The sequence below is a fragment of the Alosa pseudoharengus genome, unplaced genomic scaffold, assembly GCF_046254945.1.
Source record: "Alosa pseudoharengus isolate Yale_2024_CS ecotype anadromous, Long Island Sound unplaced genomic scaffold, YU_APseudo_1.1 YU_APseudo_1.1_scf_1, whole genome shotgun sequence".
In the NCBI taxonomy this organism is placed as follows: Eukaryota; Metazoa; Chordata; class Actinopteri; order Clupeiformes; family Clupeidae; genus Alosa; species Alosa pseudoharengus.
The window spans coordinates 20,499,194-20,524,836 of NW_027468564.1; the positions used below are offsets into that span (position 1 = coordinate 20,499,194).

General features: G+C 39.8%; 1 pseudogene; it reads left to right on the forward strand.

The window, feature by feature from the left end:
• The first annotated feature begins 114 nt into the window (after positions 1-114).
• Positions 115-25,435, forward strand: LOC143122932 (NACHT, LRR and PYD domains-containing protein 3-like; annotated as a pseudogene).
• The last annotated feature ends 208 nt before the right edge of the window (positions 25,436-25,643 follow it).

The window sequence follows — 25,643 nt, forward strand, 5'->3', positions numbered from 1 at the left end:
AGAGTGCTTTTGTTCAGACACAGGTGTTAACTGTTTCGAGGAGGTGATGTCAGAGTTGACACAAGCATCAAAACGATAGAGAAAAACTGTAACTAGAGTCATGTTGGGTACAGCAGCATTTTACGTCACTACCTCTTAGTGGTCAGACTGTGTCATGACATCTCCCATAATAATCCCAAGATGGGGTGGCTGAGGGATATTATCTTATTTCTTGAGAGTTCAGTAGAACTCATTCACATGTTACTGTAACTAGTCATGTTGGGTATTATCTCCTGCCTCTGCCACCCAGCAAGGCTGCCTATCACAGCTGATACTTCAGCATTTTACCAGCTGTTTGGATTTTCTATTCTGACAGTTTTAGCCCATTATTACACACTCCTCAACAGAGATGATATCCTGTACATGGTGAGGGTATCATGGCTACATGGGGTCAAATGCCTTCAAACATGCAAAAGCTAACTGTTGAGTTTTTTGGTTAGTTTAGTTTATCTTTTACTTGTTATCTTTTCTGATTTTACAATGACAATTACTCTAAACATATCTCTATCCATTTCAGGAGCATTTCTTACTCTTACTCCAATTCAAAACTATTAATTCACACTAACATCTCACCATAGCTGTAAGACAACTGTTTGTTTGATGAAAATAATTCTGCTCCTCCCCTTTGGCTGTTGACAGGAAAAGAGTGGGTCTCGCCACCTACATGGAACTGCTCTGTCTCTGTGCATATGTAGGACTTTATTGAACGGTTGAACCAGGTCTGCAACACTGGAAACTAAGGTGAGATGCATAACAGAACATTTTGTTTTTTGTATCATAAATATGAGCCAGTAGCATACCTATAACATATATAGCTATAGCCTATATCTTCACCCCAACCCCACACCCTTGTGATTGGATGGATGACATTCATGATGGTGAAGAAATGCTCAATAGAGTCATACAATATAAGTCTGGTTATCATATTCATTATTATTCCTTTTTGAATGTTGTTGCATGTCGAATGCTGAAGGCATAAGGGTTGTTTGTTCAATACTAAGGCTTAAGGGTTTAAGAAAGTGTTTAAACAGTGTAAATAAATACACTAGAGATTTCTCAATATGTAACGAAGGATTTTTTACCTCATATATAAAAAACAACGCAGGCACACTGACATCCCCTCAGCATTTCCTGTCACAAGGGTCTGTGGTCAGGTTGCCATGGCTACAGAATATATGCCAAATGTTCAGCCTTCTTATTTTGCACAGTAAAATGCAACACATACTGTAACTGCTTTGGTATCCTACCAGGCCAACAATTACGCCTACTTTCCACCAGCTTTGGGCACATTTCTAAAAAACACTGTCACCCATCTATTCCAATAGGCATTCCGGTGAGCTTGTGAAGCTCCTCCTTGCATTTTTTTTGCAGTCCAGCATTTTCATCTTTGAAAACAAAAAACTCCTCTACTGTATGTGGCCGGATGTCACCGATCTCTCTGTAAATAAATGCAATTCTTTATGTTGAACACTAGAGGTCATGTCACATGTTTCAGATGGATTTTTGGGCATAATTGCCAACCAGGTGGAAACTTATTATTTACGCTATTTTGCCAACTTTCTGGCACACTTTCTCATGTGAAAACTGTTTTAGATAATTAGTTCACTTTGCAATCAGCTAAGCACTATAAATGAGCCACAGGAATGTACAATGAGTACAATGGAGGGAGCAGGAAGAGTGAGAAGAGTAAGAATTAGAGGAGGCTGAAGAATAGGACGTGGAGGTGAAGAAGTAGGAGGAAGAGGAGGAAGAGGATGCAGAGGTGAAGAAGTGAGAGGGAGAGAATGACAAGGACAAGGAGGTGAAGTTAGAGGAAGAGGACAAGGAGGAGCAAGAGGAGGACGAGGAGGGGGATAAGGAAGGGTAAGAAGAGTAAGAAATAGCCCTTTTACAGGCAAAGAAATCAGTCTACATGTGGGGATATTGTAATGTCAGGCCTGGATACGGCATTCCAGAATATATTTGCCCTGGTGCCTTGGACTATGACATTGCATGTGATGTTGACAGGATTTTGAGAGAGACGACCCGATGTAGACTGATTTTTTTTGTCTCAGTGAAATTGCTATTTTGTGTTTTGACTTGGAAAAACACACTTGTGTTTGTTTTGATGTGTGTAAATAAACACCAGTACTTGAAGTTTGGATCCCTGTATGTTTACAGAACTATGACAAAAGTATGACCTCAAACTGACATTGTCTACCTTGTCTACAGAGAAAGCAAAAGCCAGATGTGTTTTTTATTCATACCATCAGTGTGTAGTTGGCACATTGTGTGCTTATTATTGTGATGGCTTGTGTTTACTGTTTGATACGAAAACACCATTTTTGCGAAGGTGTGAAGAGTTAAGCAAGGTGTGTTAGCTTTTGCAAGAGAACTACAATGTTTTGCTGATTGGGTGAAAGGTTTTCCTATTTGTGTGTAGTTTTTTACTAAAAAAGGCCATAGTTACAAAAAATGTGCTTAAGCAATCAGAAAAAAACTATAATTATACTGTTAACCAAACAAGGCGGAAGGTGAACACAATTCGTGCCCGTGCCGAACATTCCATTTTTGGTGCTGGATGACCTCCTTACACAAAAAACCTTATTTCTTGAGTATAATACATACCATCAATGGGATATACATACCATTGTAATCAGAAGGGTCATTTCTATCAAATTATGTAAAATACATATGGTAATATTGATATAGTAATGAACGGTCTTTGAAAATCCTCTCCAAATGTATACCGAAATTCGTAAAAATTGAATTTCATTCGCATAAAAATGAATTTTCATCATATTTCTATACAAGATAGAGAAAAATATAGAGTGTATGACATGTTCAGCAAGTTGTGGGCTATTTAACAAAAAAGACTGAATTGGAATATCATTAACCTTTCAAAAGTTATGATAAATTAAGTGATAAGTGTAAAAAAATGCAGGAAACGGGATTTAGAATGTTGACAGAATTCACATTCTCTTTCTCACCAAAAACATAAAAGCATGCATAAAAACTAATAATGAAGTCAGACACAATGGTTTAGATTTATTTGGTCCATAAGAATAAACCATTTATTTGTATATAAGCAAATGCTACAGTCAACAATAATGATATATAAAAGAAAAACATGTACCTTACCAGTAATACAGGAAGTAAGTATACTGTATACTTATTGAAGATCAATTCTGAATAGAGACATAAAATACATTTGATTCAACAGATACAACTTCCTTATATAAATTAGTGTAATATGAAAATGATATACATCTATAAAATGTATTATTTATGAAAAGCTAGGAATACAATCAACTTCAACATCACTCAAAAATCAATGTGTCTAAACATTTGAAAGTGGATTACATAGAACAAGCCTGTTGAGAATAAACACATACACACATATTCACACACACACACACACACACACACACACACACACACACACACAGAGGAGGGTAGGGAAAGGTGAGGTGGGGAACCTGAAGGTTAAACACAGAAGACCTATGACTCATAACGAAACGCATCCCCTTCTGTAGAATGCCAAATCTGCAATTTTGTTTACCAAAAAAACAGTCACCTACCGCTAAACTCCAGGCCATACAAGCTACTTTAGTGTTATTATGTATTGTTTTTATAACAAAGCGAACAATTTTTCTTTGGCTCCTGCTGTACAGGAATATGTACTTGATGAAAAGACGACAGAGTAGTAGTTGGAGCAGCTGAAGGCGAGGCTGAAATTTTGACGGAAATGCCTGCCAGCTGTTGTGATAGATTTTCGCCAAAGTCTTTCTGGCTGTAGCTACCAAACCTAGGTTCAACACCAGATTCTGCATTGCCAAACTTGAAATAATAAGAAACTACTGACAACAGCAATGTCAATGGAGAAAAAGTGTACACAATATGTATTTCTCATTTGGTCAACGCTCCCTGATCCCTTCAGAGACTTGGTTCCCCAGTAGCAATGGATATTAGGGAGGGAAGTTAAGTCCCATGTCAATGATCAATCCCAGAAAACTGTGAAACTCTTCTGGGGTCTCTTCGTCCCATACCCCTGCACTGTGTGTTTGCATACGACGGCCTACTAAGCACAACCTCCCACCCGTTCCGGTTGGTAAAACCACATATGCCTGGGACAACAACATATAAAAATCAACATAACAAGTCTATTTCACAGTGTTTTAGTGGCAGTCTACACCTCCCTACGCACGCCACCTAAATCTATACCTTCTTTCTCCATCCTCACATGGTCTTCAACATTGTGAGCGCAAGCTCATCAGCAGTCAGCTACCTTTTCAGGGCCCAGTTCCCCGAAAGCATCTTAAGCCTCGTAAAGCGTAAAGTCCCTCTTACGAACGTCTTAAGATTTGCCGACTGTTTCCTGAAACCATCGTAGCTTAAGAGCGTCGTGAAAACACTCGTAGATCTACGAGTGCTCCAGAGTACTCGTTACCGGCTAAGAGCGTCTTAACAGCACTTCTCACTGAGGTCATCAACAGGACATACAGTGGAATTACAACTTAGAATACATAATCCAACTTACGTTCCCATTCTTTATTGTGTTTACCTGTGATGAATCAGATTTTAGCGTGCAAAATAGCCTACATTTAATGGTCATAATAATGTGATGAAAAGCGGACAAAAATGCAATCGAGTTATGAAACGAGACGTTGCCAGAATAGTTTGACATTATCTTTGCTAAGTGAATATTTTATTAGGCCTATGAGGTAAAAAGCAGAGAAAGCAACATGTGGTTTAGTCTGTAGCCTACTGCATCAAAATCTAAGCCTACACATTTCCTCTCTTTCTTACTCGACTTCTTTCTTATCTTCAAACGTGTTCTTAAGTGACACCGCGAAAAACTAGATGTACCGCATAGCGGTACACAATATGACCGCCGCTCAGTCCTGTACATCCGTTCCGTGAAAATAAATCACACTTCAATTTGTCTCCATATTTTACTCCATCCCCCACTCTTGAAACTTTTGTGTATGCTTGTTTGGCATGCCTGAGTGTTTGTGTGCGGCTGCACAGAAAGTAGCCTACTGGTGCTGAAAAGGTGAATAGATTGTAGAATAGCCAAAGAAGATGTAGCATTGTTATATATAACATTGTAGAGTGAGTGATTATGAGCAGGTGGCCCATCCAATCGAAAGTGTTTCAACATATGACTTTAGAATGAGGGAAGAATATTGTCCCATATGTAGGCTACATCGATTACCCATTTTGATGCGCTCAAGATGTAGCATTGTTATAAAACCTTTAAAATCTCTAAACAATCACAAGTAGGGCAGTTCATCACAGTTCATCCATTGCAACTGGATTGATGAAAGGTCACTTACACCTGTAGGCTACATTGTATTTGGGAAAAGCAAAAGGTATCAGCATAATGTTTATTTATTTATTTATTTATAAACAAAAACATCTCTGTCAGTTCCATGCCGTTTTCAACAGCTATCAAAAACAAAGGTCATTTTTGGATGAATGGATTTTTTGTGAATGTTTCTTCTTCTACATAAGATTTTAGTCATTGTCGTGGCAGATATTCAGACTCGGGCCAGAAATTAAGTCCAAACATCTTGCCCACAACGTAACAAAAATACACCATTATAAGTGCTGAAGTCAAAAACTTGTCCCAAAAAGAAGGCGCAAAAGTCCGGCAGAGTTCCGTGCAAAAATTCCTTTAATGACTACATAGCGCAAAGCCTGAGTGGATCGCACGATCGCACTCCCGAACAAAGGTAGAACTCTCTTACTTATACCCCTCCAAAATGCTGACACAACACTACCCCGAACGAACTTTTCACCTTAAGTTTATGGAAAGTTCAGGGGTGTACAGTATAGAGTGATCACAGGTCATACATTGTGCATGGGTTAAATATCGTTCGCCCCCCTGCACTCTCCTACTGGTTGTTATGAGTAGAGCTCGCCCTGTGTATGCGGTATCTTGCAGCTTCAAGGCCGACTCAAAAGGCCTAGGCTAAGGCAACATGAGACACAGTGCAACAAAATGAGACACAGGGCAGCAAACAGAGACATAGGGATACAGAGCGCACGTAGGGGGAATTCTGGTAGAATAGCTTCAGTATGTTAATAGTATTAGTTAAACTTGTTATTTAAAATGTTATAGGAGTATTATGGTTAGGAATAACTTCAGTGTATTACTTGATTATGATTAAGGTTATATGAATACATGCTTTACAGTTTCAAACTCGTTCTCTCATCATGATGTCTACAACCCATAGGATAATTTTATACAACATCATCTTTAGTTCATGTAATACTTTATTGTCAATGCACAAATTAAGTAACAGTAGTCTGAAACGTTATTGTTAATGCACAAATTAAGTAACAGTAGTCTGAAACGAAATGCTGTTTTACATCTAACTAGTGGTGCAAATAACAGACATGTCCAAATAGGCCTTGATGAAATGCGTCGCTAGACTGTTCATACACATTTTAACAGGACAAAGTTTAAGAGCTGTTGTCCGTTATTGTTCGTGCAAATATAAAATGATTCATGTTCCCTTGCATTGTGTAGGCCTAACTGAGGTCCATGGCTAGTCTGGCTTTCACCAGACCAAGCTCAATCTTTTAAGAAATCAAAAAATAAATAGTGGGCAGATCAGGCTGGGTTCACCCAGCCTAGTCCATAGGCACCCGATATTGTTTAATTTTCCGATTGAGATATCCACGCTCTGGCTATTCTAAATGCAAAAATGCATCAGGGAGTTATGACAAAACTGTAACTAACAAACTAGATCCTAATAGAAAGCTGTTAGCTTCCCTAAGCTACAGGTAGGCCTATTTACAACATAAATTGTCAATAGGCTATGCTGGCGACACAAATAAAATATCCTTTGGAAACCAATGGCTTACGCCTACAGTATCAAGCGGACTTAAACTGCCATACCGTGGCGAAAAGTTGTAATAAAATTCACGCAGCTCCATGAGTCAAGGAAAGCGTGAATGAAGTAGCCACTTCTAAATGGGACCCACTACACAGTAGCTTAAGGTGTGTTGCTAAAGCAGCCATAATGAAATTAAGGTGTCATTGTTTGGATACTTCACACACACGTGCTTTTTAATTTCACAGACTACAACTACCAAGCTGGAATCAAAGCACATCGATTCCCCTCTCACACCCTGCACGCACTTAAAACAAAATAAACAGGCGTCTCAGTCTCACGCATGTATAGGCAAAACTGTATCAGACCGGTGTGACGTTGGTAAATCTTCCATTGCACAGAATGATTTTTGTAGCACGTGCAACAAATGACAGTCGAAAGATACAATTACAGTGCTGCTATCAATTTGCTTGGTATAACCGCATTTATAGTTTTCTACAAATGCAATCAATCAAATTGGCCTCCATCACTCAACCAACGCTAACGGTAACATTACCTAGGTCCTTATTGATATTATAAGATTAACGTAGGCCTACCTGCAGTAAAAACCAAGCATGTCCGATAAACATCCTCAGATTTATTTCGGCTTCAAGAAGAAATGGGAATTACATTTCATGTGAACATCATCCTATTCTTATTAGACGTTCTCTGCGGTAAACTAGTCCTTGTAGGAAGCGTCCATTGTTTTTCCAACCCACTTTTAACTTTCAACAAAATTACGTCTCACTGCAACGATGCGCCATCTAGTGGACAAACGACTACTTATCGCCAATACTGGAAATGCAGCCATGATGATGATGATGAATATTTATTTTGGCTTTCTTTTAATGCTACTAAATTTGTAATTATGTATCGGCCGTTCTAATACCGATAGTATGTGGGTGCCTGTGTGTGTGTGCATGTGTATATGTGTGCACCGCCATCTACAGGCCAATGAGTGTACAGTCACTAAATGTACACAAAACCTATTTTTTTTAGACCCCCCCATGGATGAAATTCTAAGAAACTTGGCATACCCCCAGAGAATGCCAGGTCAATCATACACATAAAATTTGGTGCAGTTATGAACATCTTAACTGAAGATAGAGGCGAATAAAGCAGAATAATATTGCATTTTCATTTTTTACCGGGGGGGTGCAAATCACAAATGAGTGATTATGGGCCAGATTGATGTGATTTTCACTTTTTAAACTGTAGCTGAGTTTGGATGTGAATTGTTTCATTCATCCTGGGAAAAAACTAAAGGTTGTGTTGATTGTGTTTTCTTTCACCAGATCAGATAAACAAAAATCTCCATCTCCGGCGCCCAGCTTGGACAGTGATGACTCCATGAGTGATCGTCCCGACTTCAGCGGTGAATCACCACCCTCTAAATCAGAGTGAGTGATTATGAGCAGGTGGTCCATCCAATCGAAAGTGTTTCAACATATGACTTTAGAATGAGGGAAGAATATTGTCCCATATGTAGGCTACATCGATTACCCATTTTGATGCGCTCACAGAATCCTGGCTCTGAGCCAACATGGGAAAGGGGGAGCCTGACAAGGCCTGTTATTGGATCAGTCCAGTGTCAGTGTAGAAAATGAACAAATGGGCCGCTTACTGTCATTCCTGTGTACCAATCGTTGCCTAAACAAATGAAATTATATGGCCTATTCAATCGGCCCAAAAGGTGCGTCGGCCCACCGGGAAAATGCCCGGTATGCCAGATGGCTAGTCCACCTCTGGGTTACACTGATTTTACAATGGCTAAGGGTCAATTGTTAGGAACGACGCACAAGCGAAAGTGTCTAAACCTCCACTTAGCTGTTCTAAAATCAGTGTAACCTATGGACTCGAGTGGCTTATTGCTTTTCTAAAATGGTTACTTCATATATCTGGCAAGGTGTCATAAAATAAAGGCACAGCGAAGATAAATGTAAGGATTTATTCATAGATAATCATTCTTCCACCAAGAAATATATTTCCTCCATCAAAAGCAAACGTGGAGATGCACCTACTCTAACTTTTGTACCAAGTTGTGTTTGCGCGGTGATATAGAACAAAATGCGGTATAGGTGTATATTTGTGCTGGATCTTACAACGACATTGAACGCAATTCAGCTAATCATAATCAAGGACCTGAACTATCCATTTTAGAAACTATTCAGTGCAATCAACAGCAAGGAAAAGGATATGGAGTAAAACTTGTTCCACTTCAAACTTAATCTGAACATTTAGTATTTTCATTTGAATTGCTGAATTTGAACAATTGTATTGAAAACCCGAATTCGAATAGTATGTTTTGAAATTGAATTAATTAATTTGGGACTGAATCCCAGTACAACTTGAAATTGAATATAATAGTTTAATCTGTATTCTAATTAATGGGGATGTAAACTGTATCCAATGAAATCAACAGTAAAGAACAAAATTCCACCCTCTGACAAGTTGAGTTTTTAAACTGTGGGGATCAATAAATATCTATCTATCTATCTCTATCTATCTGGTTTCTTGTGTCTCCTTATGTAACCAGACCACATACACACAGAACTCCAACAGTGTCCAGCTGTGTGTGTGTGTGATATGCCCGACTTCAGCAGTGAACCAGTTCCATCAGGTGTAAAATGAGTAGTTATCAGTCTGCAATTCTGCACACACACACACACATTGATGTAAGTCCATAATCCATAGAAATAATTCTGATGGGTGATTAATATGTTTTGTGTCTGTGTGTTTTTAGACCACAGACAAACAGACCTCCATCTCCAGTGCCCAGCTGTGTGTCTATGAAGAGTGATAGGTCCATGGATTACCCTCCCAAATTCAGCAATGTGTCAACACCATCAGATCTCAAGTGAGTAATTCACATGAACACACACACACACACACACACACACACACACACACACACACACACACACACACACAGACACACACTCGCATGCACACACACACACACACACACACACACACACACACACACACACACACTCGCAGACACACACCAGCATGCACACACATACTATACATAGCTATATTTGCTTAGCCTTAACTCTGTCACTATCTTCATTCATTGCTGTGTCACATAGTGACATCAGGTCAGCAACAATCTAACATGCTGAATGGGAACTGTGTTTTTTTGTTTTCAATTGCACATTTGTTTTGGCTACTTTGTAGTTAATGTTACTAATGAAAATGTAGTGGAGTAAAAGTTTAGCTTTAATTTTTAAAATGTAGTCAAGTAAAAATAAAAGTAGGAAGGAAAATACAAACTAAAGTAAAGTACATATACTCCCCATTCATACTTAAGTATTTCTACTTAGTTACTTCACATCTTTGTTTTTTTGTCTCTCCTTATGTAACCAGACCACATACACACAGAACTCCATCAACAGTGTCCAGCTGTGTGTCCATGAAGAGTTATCGGTCCAAGCCTGGTGATATGCCCGACTTCAGCAGTGAACCAGTTCCATCAGGTCTAAAGTGAGTAGTTATCAGTCTGCAATTCTGCACTCACACACACACACATTGATGTAAGTCCATGATCCATATAAATAATTATGATGATTGATTAATATGTTTTTGTGTCCGTGTCTTTTTAGACCAGAGATACACAGACCTCCATCTCCAGTGCCCAGCTGTGTGTCTATGAAGAGTGATAGGTCCATGGATTACCCTCCCAAATTCAGCAATGTACCAACACCATCAGATCTCAAGTGAGTAATTCACATAAACACACACACACACGCACACGCCAGTGTTGTGCGGTCTGCCCGAAATTAAGCAGTCACCTTATGAGTCATATCAAAAATATTTTAATGATATTCGGGTCATTTGCGGGCAGGTCAGTTAAAATGAATTAAATATGTATATTTTTAAAAAATACTTAAAGAATCATGAGAAGGCTAGCATCAATATTTAACTCATAACTGCTTTTCAAAGATATTATTGGTTGAAGCATATAGTAGACCTACTTGCCACATAGGTGGAGAGGTAGAGATGGAGACGGTAAAGAAGCTGAAGACGCGAGAAGTTAAAATAATAAGACACCCCTCTAGGAAAAGCGATATATGGGAAATATTTGGAAAGGATCTTAAAGAAGATCACAGTAGTGCAAGTTATGTTCTATGTAGGCCTACTTCTTGCGAAGCCATTTAAAAGTATGACAGCCACAAAACAGGCACGACCAACATACAGTAACTCGTCACAAACGCGGCACTGGTAGACTAAGCCCTCCCAGCCAAACCGAGTAAGTGCAATTCCCAGACCTCATGCAAGCAATAGATAGCTTTATATACTGACCTGGAACAGCTTTTTTAGACTAGGTACAAGACCTATTGACAAGTCGCTCAGTAAAATAATGCTGATACTTTGCCACCTGCCCATGTTAAACTTTTAGCCTACAGCCGTGAGCAGGTAGCCAGACCCACATTGCTGTAGCTATAGGGTGCATCTATCTACTGTAGATTTCTAGGCTAGTAAGCAGGCACCTGCAGGCATAAATGATATGGTACACAGGCTACACAGCCATATCTACTGGTATGTATAAGCCATATAGGTTTGCACATGCATAAAAGTTACTTTGGTTCATTGTGTCTATGACTTTAAACAGTGTATGTGCTTCAGTAAAGCTTTGTGCTTCGGCCAACCAGTTCTTATGCTAACGTTTTGACCAGCAATGTATCTCTCTTGCCTACCTTGCTGCCTTCACCATTTCTGTTTTCGAAAGAAAAATGTATGTCAATGGCTTTGAAATCTTGTGTTACTGTTTAGCTTATCCTTTGCTGGTTGAGTGCGTGCTTGCACTCTTATTCTCATTCTCTCTCCTGCGCAAACATTATGTCCTGCATATATGTAGTTCTACTGCATAACATTTCGCAAATAAATTAGTTTGTTTTACAGAAATGGCCTACTGTCACACTGCATGGTAGGCTATAACCAAAAGCACACATTTTGTAAATAAGCGGGTCGGATCGCGGGTCTCGTGTAATTTTGTGCTAATTAATGTTTGCGGTCCGAGTTGCAGTCGAGTTGATTAAAATATCGGGCGACCGCGGGCCGCTTGTGACTATACCCGCACAACACTGGCACACGCACACATACAAAGACACACACTCACATGTACACACACACTCGCGGACACACACACACACACACACATACACACACACAGACACACACTCACATGCACACACACACTCGCAGACACACACACACACACACACTCACAGACACACACACACACACTATGTTTCTTGTGTCTCCTTATGTAACTAGACCACAGACACACAGACCTCCATGTCCAGTGCCCAGCTGTGTAAAGAGTGATCAGTCCATGGATTACCCTCCCAAATTCAGCAATGAGCCAACACCATCAGGTCTAAAGTGAGTAGTTATCAGTCTGCAATTTTACACACACACACACACACACACACACACACACACACACACACACACACACACACACACATGCAGACACACACACATACACTTTTGTTATGGAAAACAATGGCATATGCTGATAGGAATCATTTATGGTTCATCTGGACTTCATCTGTTTGCTTTCAGAATAGAATATCACACATTTTAATCAGCTTGTTCCTCAGTATCATGTTCCTCAGTGTCTTAATAAGTTGTCTAAGTGCTCTGTGGCTGACATACCTGCAGATTAAGGGTTGATCTGACCCAGAATCAGTCCAGGAGTAGAGTGTGTGAGCATGATATACTGAGGGACCCAGTCATCACCGCCTGTGGACACAGTTTCTGCAGGCATTGCATCAGCAGCTACTGGGAGCATCCTAGACTACCAGGAGACCAAGCCTGTCCCCAGTGTGGAAAGAGATACAAGTCCCACTCACTTCAATCGAATGTCAGTGGAGGCAAGTGATGAACATCTTTATCAATGTTGCATTTTATATATAGTGACTTATGCATTTGTATTTCTTTTTTCCATTGTTCTATTTCTTACATTTCTACATATCCTTTTAGCATATGTATTTTTATGTTTACAGATTGGGTCACTTATGCTCTTACTCATTTTATATATAACTTTGGTCTCAGATGATGTAAAGCACATTGACTTGTCTTGAGTATGAAATGACCTGCCTTGTCTTGCATACTGTATATTGCTACATTGCTACTGTACATTTGAACACATAAACATCAATATGACACTTATTTAGGTTTATTTTTTTGTTCTTCTTTTTTATTGTTGACAAACAGACAATGAAGGTCTGAGGAGAGTTGTAGAGAACCACAAAGCCAGTCTAAAGAGGAGGTTTGAGAACATATCTGAAGGCATTATCAAACCAGGAGCTGAGATACTCCTCAATAAGATATACACAGAGCTCTACATCACAGAAGGAGAGAGTGAAGGGGTGAATAAGGAACATGAGGTTTGGCAGGTAGAGTCAGCATCCAGAGCACAAACCACAGAAGACACAAAAATCAACTGCAATGACATCTTCAAGGCCTTACCTGGACAAAAGAAGCACATCAGATCTGTGATGACAAAAGGCGTTGCTGGTATTGGAAAAACAGTCTCAGTTCAGAAGTTCATTCTTGACTGGACAGATGGTGTAGCCAATCAGGATGTACACTTCATATTTCCACTGTCTTTCCGTGGACTGAATTTGGTCAGGGGTGATCAGTATAGTCTTCACAGTCTCCTGCTTGACTTCTACCCTGAGTTGAAGGAGCTGAATGATGGTGAAGGATACAAAAACTGTCAGGTTGTGTTCATCTTTGATGGTTTGGATGAGAGTCGGATATTTCTAAATTTTCAGTCAGTCGGACATGTTGTTGACTGATGTAAATAACACAACATCTTTGGATGTTCTGCTGATGAGCCTATTTCAGGGAACTCTGCTTCCCTCTGCACTCATCTGGATAACTTCACGGCCAGCAGCAGCCAGTCAAATTCCTGCTCAGTATATCGACCAGGTAACAGAAGTACGAGGATTCAATGACCCACAGAAGGAAGAGTACTTCAGGAAGAGAATCAGTGATGAGAGTCAGGCCAACAGAATAATCTCACACATTAAGGCATCCAGGAGTCTCCACATCATGTGCCACATTCCAGTCTTCTGTTGGATTGCAGCCACTGTACTTCAGCAGATGCTGGAACAGGACAACACCCAGGCAATACCCAAAACTCTGACTGAGATGTTCATACACTTCTTGCTCATCCAGGCCATCAGAAAGGACCAGAAGTATCAACGTGGGAAACAGATAAATAGAGAGCATCTCCTGTATTCACATGATGTTATACTGAAGTTGGCAAAATTGGCTTTCAAGAATCTACACAATGGCAATGTCATGTTTTATGAGGAAGACCTGAGAGAGTGTGGCATTGATGTCAGTGAAGCCTCCGTGTACTCTGGCATGTGCACTGAGATCTTCAAAGAGGAATCTGTGTTCAACCAGAAGAAGGTCTACTGCTTTGTGCATCTGAGCATCCAGGAGTTTCTGGCAGCACTTCATGTCTTTGTCTCCTACAGTTATCAGATGGAGACCTTGGGGACATTTTTCTGCTTGGAAGAGTCACTCAAGTTGGCAGTGACCAATGTTTTGGAAAGCAGGACTGGACACCTGGATCTTTTCCTTCGCTTTCTTATGGGCATATTACTGGAGAAAAATCAGAGACTTCTGGAAGGTCTCTTGAACCGCACACACAAGACCACAGAGAGCATCACGCAAATCTGTCAGCACATTAAGGAGCTCAACAAGGAGAATCTCTCTCCTGAAAGATGCATCAGTCTTTTGCAGTGCTTATCTGAAGTGAATGATAATTCCATACATGGAGAAATTCAGCAGAACCTGAAATCGCCAAATGGCTTCAAAAAGAAGTTGTCTCCTGCCCACTGTTCAGCACTGGCCCACATGCTTCTGATGACTGAGGAGGTGCAGGATGAATTTGATCTGAAGAAATACAACACGTCAGATGAGGGACGCAGGAGACTGATCCCAGCTCTGGCATGCTTCAGAAAGGCACGGTGAGTTTCTGTGTCACCATTTTAATTTCTGTGCTATTCTTTGCTATGAATAAGGAGTCAGTTCACACCTTGTTTTCCACTCAAGTAATTAGTTAGCACGGTTCGGTACGAGTTTGGTACAATTGAGGGAAAAGCAAAACAAAAATGCAGAAAGCAATTTTTTTTTTATTGTGCATGTCTGCCTCAGGCTATAGGCTACCACCTAGTGTCATACAGTCTCTTCCCTGAGCTATCTGCAACAGCCTGAAGTGTGTAAGATGTAGGCTAAACAGTACAATAAGTACCCAGACTCCATTTAACAAAACAAAATAAGACAATCAGCCATAAAACTGAAAATAAGCCTACAACATCTCTTATTTCTGAAAGTGCAAATTACATAGAATACAGAGGCGGACAGAGTACACAGCTTCATTACTTGAGTAAAAGTACAGATACCCTTTGCTAAATTTTACTCAAGTACAAGTAAAAGTACAACAGTCAGATGTCTACTTAAGTAAAAGTACTGAATTACTTGTTTTTAAAAGTACTTGAGTATCAAGAGTACAAGAGTAGCCTACATTTTCTAAATATTGCATTACCACTGCCACAGTGCTTACATTTATGTACAGAAACGTGCTACATGAAGTTATGAAAAATGTTAATGTTAATACCTTGGAGAATGTAAAAGGAATTGAAAGTAAAATCAAGTCATTTTCATCTTTTTACCATGATGCCAGGGATGGGCAGTATTTCTAATACATGTGTTTAAAACATGTATTTCAAATACAAAATACTATTTTGTAATTGAAACACTTGAAGCGAAAACTATCATTAACTTGTTCAGAAAATTGAAATAGTCTGGCGAGGTGGGGCCACAGGTTGGCACATTCCCGGGATGGACCTGCTGCGTCTTCATCCATTGTTTCGTCCATGGTTTCGTCTCTTATCTAAATCTGACCATGGAGTTGACTTTGGCGGACAGCTGAAGGTGATTGCTGATAGGCTGTCCCAATCAGTGGCGCCTGCACAATCCAATCACGTTTGAGAGGGAAACAACAAATTGAGGGTTTCCGAGATTTTTATTTTTTCCTTTTTTTGTAGAAGAAGTATCGGGTACTCACAGTTATGGATAGAAATGTAGTGGAGTAAAGAGTACAATATTTGCCTCTCAAATGTACTTGAGTAAAGTCATGAGTACTCCCCAAAAATGATACTCGAGTAAAGTACAGATCCCCCAAAATTGTACTCAAGTACTGTACTCAAGTAAATGTACTCCGTTAAATGTACTTTCAGACCAAGGACCACTTAACCAATAAAAAAACCCTCACGGACCACTAGCTAAAAGAAAGAGTAAACCTACTTCAACAGTATATTACACAATAGGCCTCCTCACCTTCCTTTTTGTGTCAGAGGATTCATATGATTTAAACTGGCATAGCTTAATTGGCATGTTGCAGAACTGTTTGGATTTACATACAAGTTGGTTCAACCTTCCAAGATATTATATTTTATCATGTCTGCTCGCGGACCACTTGGGATAGCTTGCGGACCACCAGTGGTCCCCGGACCACACTTTGAGAAACACTGCTCTAAATCTTGTGGGTCGCCACCACTCGCTTAGTGCTGCTGCTATCTCTGACTGACTGACACGACCGACGACCTGACAAAAAAAATAACATAGGCACCAATCAGAGCTAAGGTGAGGCTACAGATTAGTGTTACGTGTCGCTAAAGAACTCTCATAACTCTTGTACTTAACAGTAATTGCGCATTACATTAATTAATCCGCACACAAGTTTTATGTATTTTTATACTATTGTATATTCTCTGTGTAAATACATACACCGAACCGTGGCACCCATACTGTTTCGGTTCAATACGAATACATGAACTGTTACACCCCTAATATATATATATATATATATATATATATATATATAAAATATTGACTCTTGAATAAGGAGGAGAATCGTCCGGTTAGGGGCCACCTCTGTATTGCATTCAGGTTCAAGTGGGGTCAGAATAATTACCGAATCTACCTCTCTCTCTTCCACTCGCTTCCTGTCCCTGTGTACTGCCCTATCCGCAAAATGGCAAAAAAAAACAGCTTAAGTAGCCAGTGTAGTTGTAGTTCCTGCATCCTATATGTTTAAGGCCTTGAAAAACATTGTCCGTAAGTTTAATAATTGCTTACTTAAAGAAGATTGTAAATGTAGTGACATTATTTGGTAGTTTCTGATAAATCTATCTTCATTTGGTAAAACCATGCTGCCTTCTGTGAGTTTACTGCTCAGCTACTGGTGGATACTTTTTTATCTCTTTTATTTTATATTTCTTCAGATATTGAATATTGAATACATATGTTTTGTGTCATTTTCAGTTTTACTCATTATTCATTAAAACCTGAGCTTGGAGGCTAAAACCTGACTGACCTTTCTTCTTGGAGTTAGGCTGGCTGTCAAATTGTGTTCGATACACACAGGGAGGACAGTACAGTAAGGGTTAGCGTTAAGGTTAGGGTTAGGTGCCTTGAAGTCGATGGACCCATCAAGCAGTCCATAAGCCGTCAGCTGGGCCATCAGCTTTGCTATCAGCTGACTTTGACAGTTTAGCTTGGATCCATGGCTGCCTGAACTAATGCTACATTTGATTATTGTAAAAAAGAACAAGTTTGTCTTCCCTTGCTGTCTTCCATGGCCTGCCTGAACTATCTAAAAATAAATATCAGTTAAAATAGCAGATTAATAAATAATGTGTGTAATTTTGCAGAGTGTTGTATACTGTACAGATTAAACAAAAGTACTGCAAAGTTGTCTGTTGTTATAGAAGTTTGAGAAAATGTTTTGAAATCATTCACTAACATAGAACACTAACATGCTACATGATTACAAAACAAAATGGTCTTCCCTTGCTGGCTACCAGGCTTGTTGGGTGTAAACTGAACAAGATGTCTTGTGAAACAGTGAAGAGATCTCTGCAGTCTGCTAACTCCTTGGCACAGCTGGATCTGAGTTGCAATGCCTTAGGAGATTCTGCACTTCAGCTTCTTTCTGCAGCACTAATACATCTCCGCATTACTCTGCAAATTTTGAGGTTAGTTGATTTCATTACAGTTATCATTAGATTATCTTAAGCATTTACAGCACATCACATCACATGGCAAAGCTTAAAAACAATGTGCTATACCATTTTGTATCTGTTGACTTTACTGAGGGAAGCCAGTGTTTAAAATGCAATGTCTTAATCCCTGCATTTTCATTAAAAAATAACTATAAACACTCATCATAGAAGGGTATAATTTAATTGGCTGTTGAGCACATATTTCAGCAACCTTTTCTGAAGCTGAAACCAAATTACGGACTGCATCTTGATGGCCTATATATGATGGTGTTTATCTCGAAAACATTTTTTCCATTTTATTATAATACATACATATATTTTTTCAATATAAACATCATGGTGCCCAGCCACCTTTTCCCCATGGTCTGAATTTTTATTATTGTGCAACAGACTTGAAGACTGTGATCTCAGTTTTGAATCCAGCAGGATTGTGGCCTGTATTGTACAGTCAGCCAACTCCCTGATAGAACTGGACCTGAGTCACAATGAATTGGGAGATTCTGGAGTTCACCTTCTCTCCGTTGAACTGGCTAGCCCTGACTGTAAACTGCAGATATTAAGGTTGGTGTTACAATTTCAGTTTGCGCTTTACAAATTAAGGCCCTTTAGAAAGATAGTACTACCGTATCACATTATACACAACATGTTATTAGCAAAGGTATGTCCAGGGTGCTCTCGATTGTGCAGCGACAGAAAAGAGACAGCGTCTTTGCCCTCCTTGATTCTCACCTTTAACAAGAAAGTCCTTTTTGATTTTCAGTATTTAGCTATTCCCTATGAGCGAGGTAGAATAGGGGAAGCTTTGCTAATTTTCCTCAAAGTGTAATTCCCCAGGGTTTCCCAAAATTGACCCCAGGGTGTTTTAGAACACATCAAATAAGCCATGGAGCAAGCTACTGACTGGTTTGTTGCTGTTTTGAACAATATTAAATGCTATTTGGAAGCATTTGGCTCACTGTCCCTAGCTAATGTTTGTGATTTGGGGCTATAGCATATACCGAGCCAAGCTCTGTAGTGGTTGATTGATGAAAATTACTGTTTCCACTGCTTATTTGACGTGTTTTAATGCAGAAAAATAATTGAATGTGACTTACACATTTTTTTGTTTTTTTAATTATTGGTTTAGTTTTGATCCACAACATGAGTGTTAGGAGGGGCATACAATCCTGGTATTAGTGTAGTTCAAATTGTACTGTCCACTGCTGTTGTTAAGGGACCGTTCGTTATTTATAAACGGGATCACCGGAGGGATTTTGAGTGCTTCGATCAAAAGTTGCATGACCTTCCCCTGCCTGCAATATAATTTTCAACGACCCTCCAGCAGCATTTTCAAAAATGACATGACCCTCCCCGGCCAATTGTCGATGTCTTCCGCCCACGCTCTTACGCGCTATGATAACACATCAACATATGCTACTGTCCTAAAATCAACCTCTGCTTTCTGATCTTACACATCACACTTCACCAAGATGGTGGCCATTTCAGTAGATTTACTCCCTAACATTGTTGTGGAAACACAACAAGCATGGAAACTAAATGCATACTTCCTGCAACTGCATTAGCCTACTTGAAAAGTTACTCCTCTAATAAGTATTCACATGAAATAAAACAATAAAGCATTGAGACCATTCAACAAAGCACACTCGGTAATAAAAAAAATTCAACACATGAACTTGTTGCTATGGACTCGTCTCTAGGCTTCCTCAGTCATTGTAAAGCTGCCGAAGCTGAACATTATCCAAAACTCAATTTCTCAGACGAGCGTCAATTTGGGAGCTTGCTACACTCCTTCCTTCTCAAATGACTTGAAAAGGCTGTTTGCACAATTTCACAAATAATCACAGGGACCGAAAAATACCTAACATGCCAACTTTTTCCGGGTTTATCATTTTAACGTTTCCCTGCTGTCTTGCCGTTTTAATATTTTCCCGTAGAATATCCCATATTACTGTAATACTCATAACATTAGTCCTGCATTCTGGCCTGTCTCTGTGTTGTCCTATTGTTACCCCTTGCCCTTCCAGCGAAACAGATGTATTCAAATCATCGTTTTGCTTGCTTGAATGCGAACTCAGAGTGATGTTAACCTAGGCCTATTTAAGTTAACGATGTGGTTGTCGTGAGAGCAAGATTCATTAGCGCTTGCGGTGTTCGGCCGTAGGCTATGCCTATGTGCGCACCTGCCAGGCTACTCAGCTAGACAAAGAATTCCCCCTGTATATTCACTCCAAGTTGGCCTACCATAACTTACCAACTACACTGTAGACCATAAACTGGCTATTTATATGACCAAATGTATTTGTTCAACTTTATGAAGCAGAATTATGCACTGCTACTTGGAACGTAGGCCTAACACATTTTTGTTGGCAGGAGAGAGAATGACAGCGATTAACAAATTGCACTTGTTGCTGGTTACCAATAAATACTATATATTTTTTTGCAAACAACAAAAACAGAAAGGATGGAGACAGCAAAGCTAGAGATGGGCAGGAACAAGGTCAATTGGTAGAAATGCTTGTCAAAACGTTAGGAGCTGGCTGTGTGGATGAATGAAGCACAAGTATGCTTTGTGTTAAGCATGCACACTGTTTAAAGTTGGGCTACACGGTAAACTACAAGTAAACCAAAGTTAAATTTAGCTTTTTTAGGGCTGGATAAAGTTGACCAAATGGATATAGGCTGTTAGGCGTGAATAAAGTAGGCTACTTTGTTGCTCCAACCCTTCCAACGTTAATGGGGACGAATGTTGACATTTTCCGTATTTTGCGTGAGAAACCCGGGAAATCTCCCTCATTTTCATTGTTCAATGTTGACAGAGCTATGGAACGAAAGAGAACGTTATATGGCGACAGAAATCAACAATCAAACAAGCCACTTTGATTTTTTGCTGTTTTCATTAATACAAAAGATGGGTGACCCTCCCTCCTAGACAAAAAAAAGTTAGGTGACCCTCCCCTCAACAAAGAATAAAAAGACATGACCCTCCCCTATTTTCCTCCGGTGACCCCGTTTATAAATAACGAACGGTCCCTAATTGTATCCTTCCCATATCTCTACTGTATATCTCTCTCTCTTTCTGTCTATCTTTTTCAGGCTGTCTGGTTGTCTTATCTCAGAGAAAGGATGTGTTTTTTTGGCTTCAGCTCTGACTTCAAATCCCTCTCATCTAAAAGAGCTTGATCTGACCTACAATCATCCGGGAGAATCAGGACTGAAGATGTTATTTGCTAGACTGGAGGATCCTCACTGTAAACTGGAGACACTTAAGTATGTACAGGCAATATTTCTTTACCGCTGCAACTAAGTATTTCAGTTGTCATCTGTTTTTTCTGTTATTTATTTTGTTTTGTCAGATATGTTAAGTTCCTGTTATAGAGGAATAAAGAACTCAGAACATGTACATTTATGAAGATGGAATTAGATAATTTCCTTTTTTCCTTTTTTTTTTGGTTAAATTACACAAACCGATAATGCATAATGTGTGTAATTTTGCAGAGTGTTGTATACAGTTTGTTTACAATACAAAAAGTATTGTAAACTCATCTGTTGTTCTAGAAGTTTGTGAAAATGCTTTGAAGAAATTCATAAACATAAAACTCCTGGAGATAGAGATTGATTACCTGTTCAAGTGGTGGAAATGTGCTGTTCTTAGAATACCACATTACTCTTTCTTTATTTTTCCTCAGTACGGACCACAGTGCAGAAATCAGACTCAGACCAGGTGTGCGGAAATGTAAGTCCTCAGGTGTTTCTTTAGTAGCTAATGAGATGCCTTTAGCATGCACTTTACTGAAGTGTGTGTGTGTGTGTGTGTGTGTGTGTGTGTGTGTGTGCATGCATGTGCGAGCCAGTAGTGGAGGGTTTTGTGGCTGGGCAATTACAATTAATTTAATGACACACATGTAGCCATTAATCAAACCAAATATATGATTTCTCATGGTTGCTAGGGTACTGTAAACCAAACAATTGAAGGCACTTCACAAGGAACAACATGTGATTGGATAACAATTGTTCGCACCCCCTCGTTACTTGTTCTCTCACTCTGTCAATCAAATCGCATAGTAGCAGCAAATGGGAGTAGAGTGCGATCAGGAAAAGAGAAGCAGGCATAAATAATAAAAATAAAATGTCATGTCAGACACTATGATTTTTTAATTTAATTTAATTTAGTTAGTTAAATGCCTTTTGTTTTCGGATGTGCACAATGACCTCCTTAAACTGAACCTTTCAAAACAGTTAAGGGCCGTTCACACCAACGATAGCGACATGAAGTGTCGTGGACACTTATCGGTATGGTTATAGTTCCTGGTGTTAACGGGCCTTTAGTCCTGACAGTCCACCACTGGTGTGTTCACATAGCAGCTGCGACTCTCTGATGAGGACTTCCTTTTCATTTTTCTGCAGATGCCTGTGAGCTCAGTCTGGACCCAAACACTGCCAATAACAAGCTCTTTCTCTCTGAGGGGAACAAAAGGGTGACATGTGTGAGTGAAGAACAGCCGTATCCTGAACACCCAGAGAGATTTGACGACTGGCTTCAGATGTTGTGTAAAGAGTGTCTGTCTGGACGCTGTTACTGGGAGGCTGAGTGGAGTGGGGATGGAGCTCGTATAGCAGTGGCCTATAAGAGCATCAAGAGGAAACTGCGTAATAATGACAGCCTGGTGGGGCGCAATGCCAAGTCCTGGACTCTGGACTGTTCTCCTGACAGTTACTCTGCCTGGCACAATGATGATCGCACTATGGTATCTGTCCCCTCCTCCGGCTCTAGAAGAATAGGAGTGTACCTCGACTGGCCAGCCGGCACTCTGTCCTTCTACAGCGTCTCCTCTGACGCGCTCACCCACCTGCATACCTTCCACTCCACATTCACTGAGCCCGTCTGTCCAGGGTTTAGGATTACATATGTTGACTCCTCAGCATGCCTTTGCCATATCACATGACTTCATGCTTCACAAAAAAACACCTCATACACTCCTGTTGACAGTGCCCTCAAGAATTATTGGCACCCCTGGTAAAATAGGTATTTAAAAATCTTTTTGTGATTCATTGTAATCTCACAAAACAATGAGGACAAATCCAATCTTGAAAGGAAGCACATTTTCATATATTATAATTGTATTCATCCAGTGGTCACTTGGTATGTCCACTACACTGTAAAGGGGGTGTTTTTTTTTCTTTACCTGTTGGCACTTTAAGGGGAGTGGGAAGAGGCCACCACTCCTAATTCACCTGTTTCGAACCCAAGGTGCTTGTCCTCTTATTGTGGGCTGAATTTTTCTGTAGGCCATGTGTTGATTTCGTGCAGTGATTTTAACTAACACAGCCAAACTATTTCGACATGTCAAGGATGTTAATTTCTATACTGTTCAATAGAGGTGGATTTGACAGCGGGGTCAGACTCGGCAGGAAAGAAAGCTGGTATCCTGGGAGAGCAGAATGTTTTCTTTGTTCCTATTTGCCTTATTCACGCGGTGACCATTGTGTAAACCAAAAGGAGGCTACGGCTGGAGAAGACTGCCAATCTGCCTGAGGGGAGGGTGGTGAACAGGGATTGTCTGGGGCGTGAGAAGACGGCTTGAGGTTTGGTAGGGGGGAGCCAATGATCCTCTCAGCCGTCTTGACAACCCACTGCAGGTGTGCTGCTGTGCAGCTGGAGTGCCATACAGTGCAGCACCGACTGGTGAATCTGTTAGCCTGGGTGCCAATCCGAACTTAGTCCCGCCCACAACATTTGAGGTCAGGAAGTTCGGTCTGGCATTGCATCATTGTGGAGCTTTACGACATTGGCGGGCTTTACGATGATGGACAGGTGAGCAACAGCACCTGGTCTATCACGTCATATGAGCACGCTTAGATTAGGCTTATGTTTGAAACAAAAATGCTGTGGCTAGAAGGATGCATGGCTTTTAAGACCCCATATGGAAAATGCATATTATTTAATGAGGTTTTATCACTGAAAACGATTATTTCTGAAAACTTTGGCCAAAGTTGAGATTGGTTTCACTTTCATCAAGGGAAAACAGCGCTGTTACATTGAGATTGGTTTCACTTTCATCAAGGGAAAACAGCGCTGTTCCCTCGTTCGTTTGAAATCTCTGATTGACCACCTGTTCGAGGGATTTGTGACAGCCTCTCCCAACATGTTTGTAGTATATCAGTGTTCAACAGAATTATTTAAAAAAAAAACGGAGGGGATATAGGCTATAAGTTTTTTCCTAATAGCCTACCCTACTACCTATCTCTAGATTTCGCTAATGAGTGTTGTAGGCTAGGAGTTATTGACGGCACTAATTTTTACAAAAGACCTACACCCCACGGTAAGCAATTTCGTTGCTCTGATTGGCTAGGTCTATCCAATTGAGTGCAGAGTGCATTCCCCCCCCCTGTATCGGTTGAAACACACCCCATAATTATGTCCCAATGGAGCAGTATAAGACTCATATTCTGACTAGAATTGAGTATGACTACGTCAGGCTATGAATCTATAGAACACAAGTTTTGGTTTACAATGCCCACAATGTGAATAAGACAAATGAATGCTGACGCTTATGTAATCACATAACCAAAGAATGCCATGTATTCACCTGGCCAGTAGAGGGATGTTTTTAAGGACAGTTTAAGGTTTAAGGTTTAAGGTTTTCTTATGGACCTGAATTTCCCCTTGGGGATCAATAAAGTATCTATCTATCTATCTATCTTTTTAGTGTTTATTGTCCATCTGTTGGTGCAGGCTTACATCTATGAATTGAATTGTTACATTAGCTGATATATACAGTGACACAGGGAATATTTTTGTTCTTGCCGATCTTGTAGTTAAGCACATCACTTACAATACACCACTGTTTGTTTCTGATGTATGCTTTATGTATATTTATGCATATTTATTTTTGTTTGTTTGCAAACTACTGAAGGGCGGGATTTGTGTTATCTGACCAGCTATGCATGTGGTAGTTGGTTGTTTTGGAATTGCAGGTTGCCAAGCTAGTTAACATTTTCTTTTCCATTTTGTTTGTCTTATTTTTTGTGTTGTTTTGTCTGCTTCTGTATGGTCTACTAGCCAACCCAGAATCTTCTGCAAGGTAAGCTGGGTTACTGTTATGTGCACTTGCTGTACACTGTGTACTGTGGAGCTTTTCCTGTGATGAATGGAAGTTGTGCAGTGTGCTAATGAGATCAGGCAAGGCGATAGGATATCTTAGGTCACCTGTGTATTCAATGATGTGCGATCCATTCAGTTGCCTTCATTTGCTTATTCCTTATCAGAGCTCCTCCTGACTGCAACTGGTGTTTTCATGCAGCTGAGTCACAGTTATAGTGGGCTGTGTTTGGCTATTCATTGTTGTTTCCAGTAATCATTGTCTGTCTCTGTTATTTATGTCCATTGGCTTTACCCTTTCATGCTAATTTAAAATAAAAATAAAAATATTTATTTATTTATATGATATGTCTAGTCTTTTATTTAAAAATGTATTTATTACAAGTATTAATCATATTTGCACTTTAATCCTACTCCAACACTGGCACTTTAAGTGGATTTCCTTTTTAAGAATAATTTTTGTTTACATCTTTTTATCTTTAGCTATTTAATAATCTTAGTATTTTTTATTTCAATGCCAGATTCTGTATTGCCATTCTGTATTAT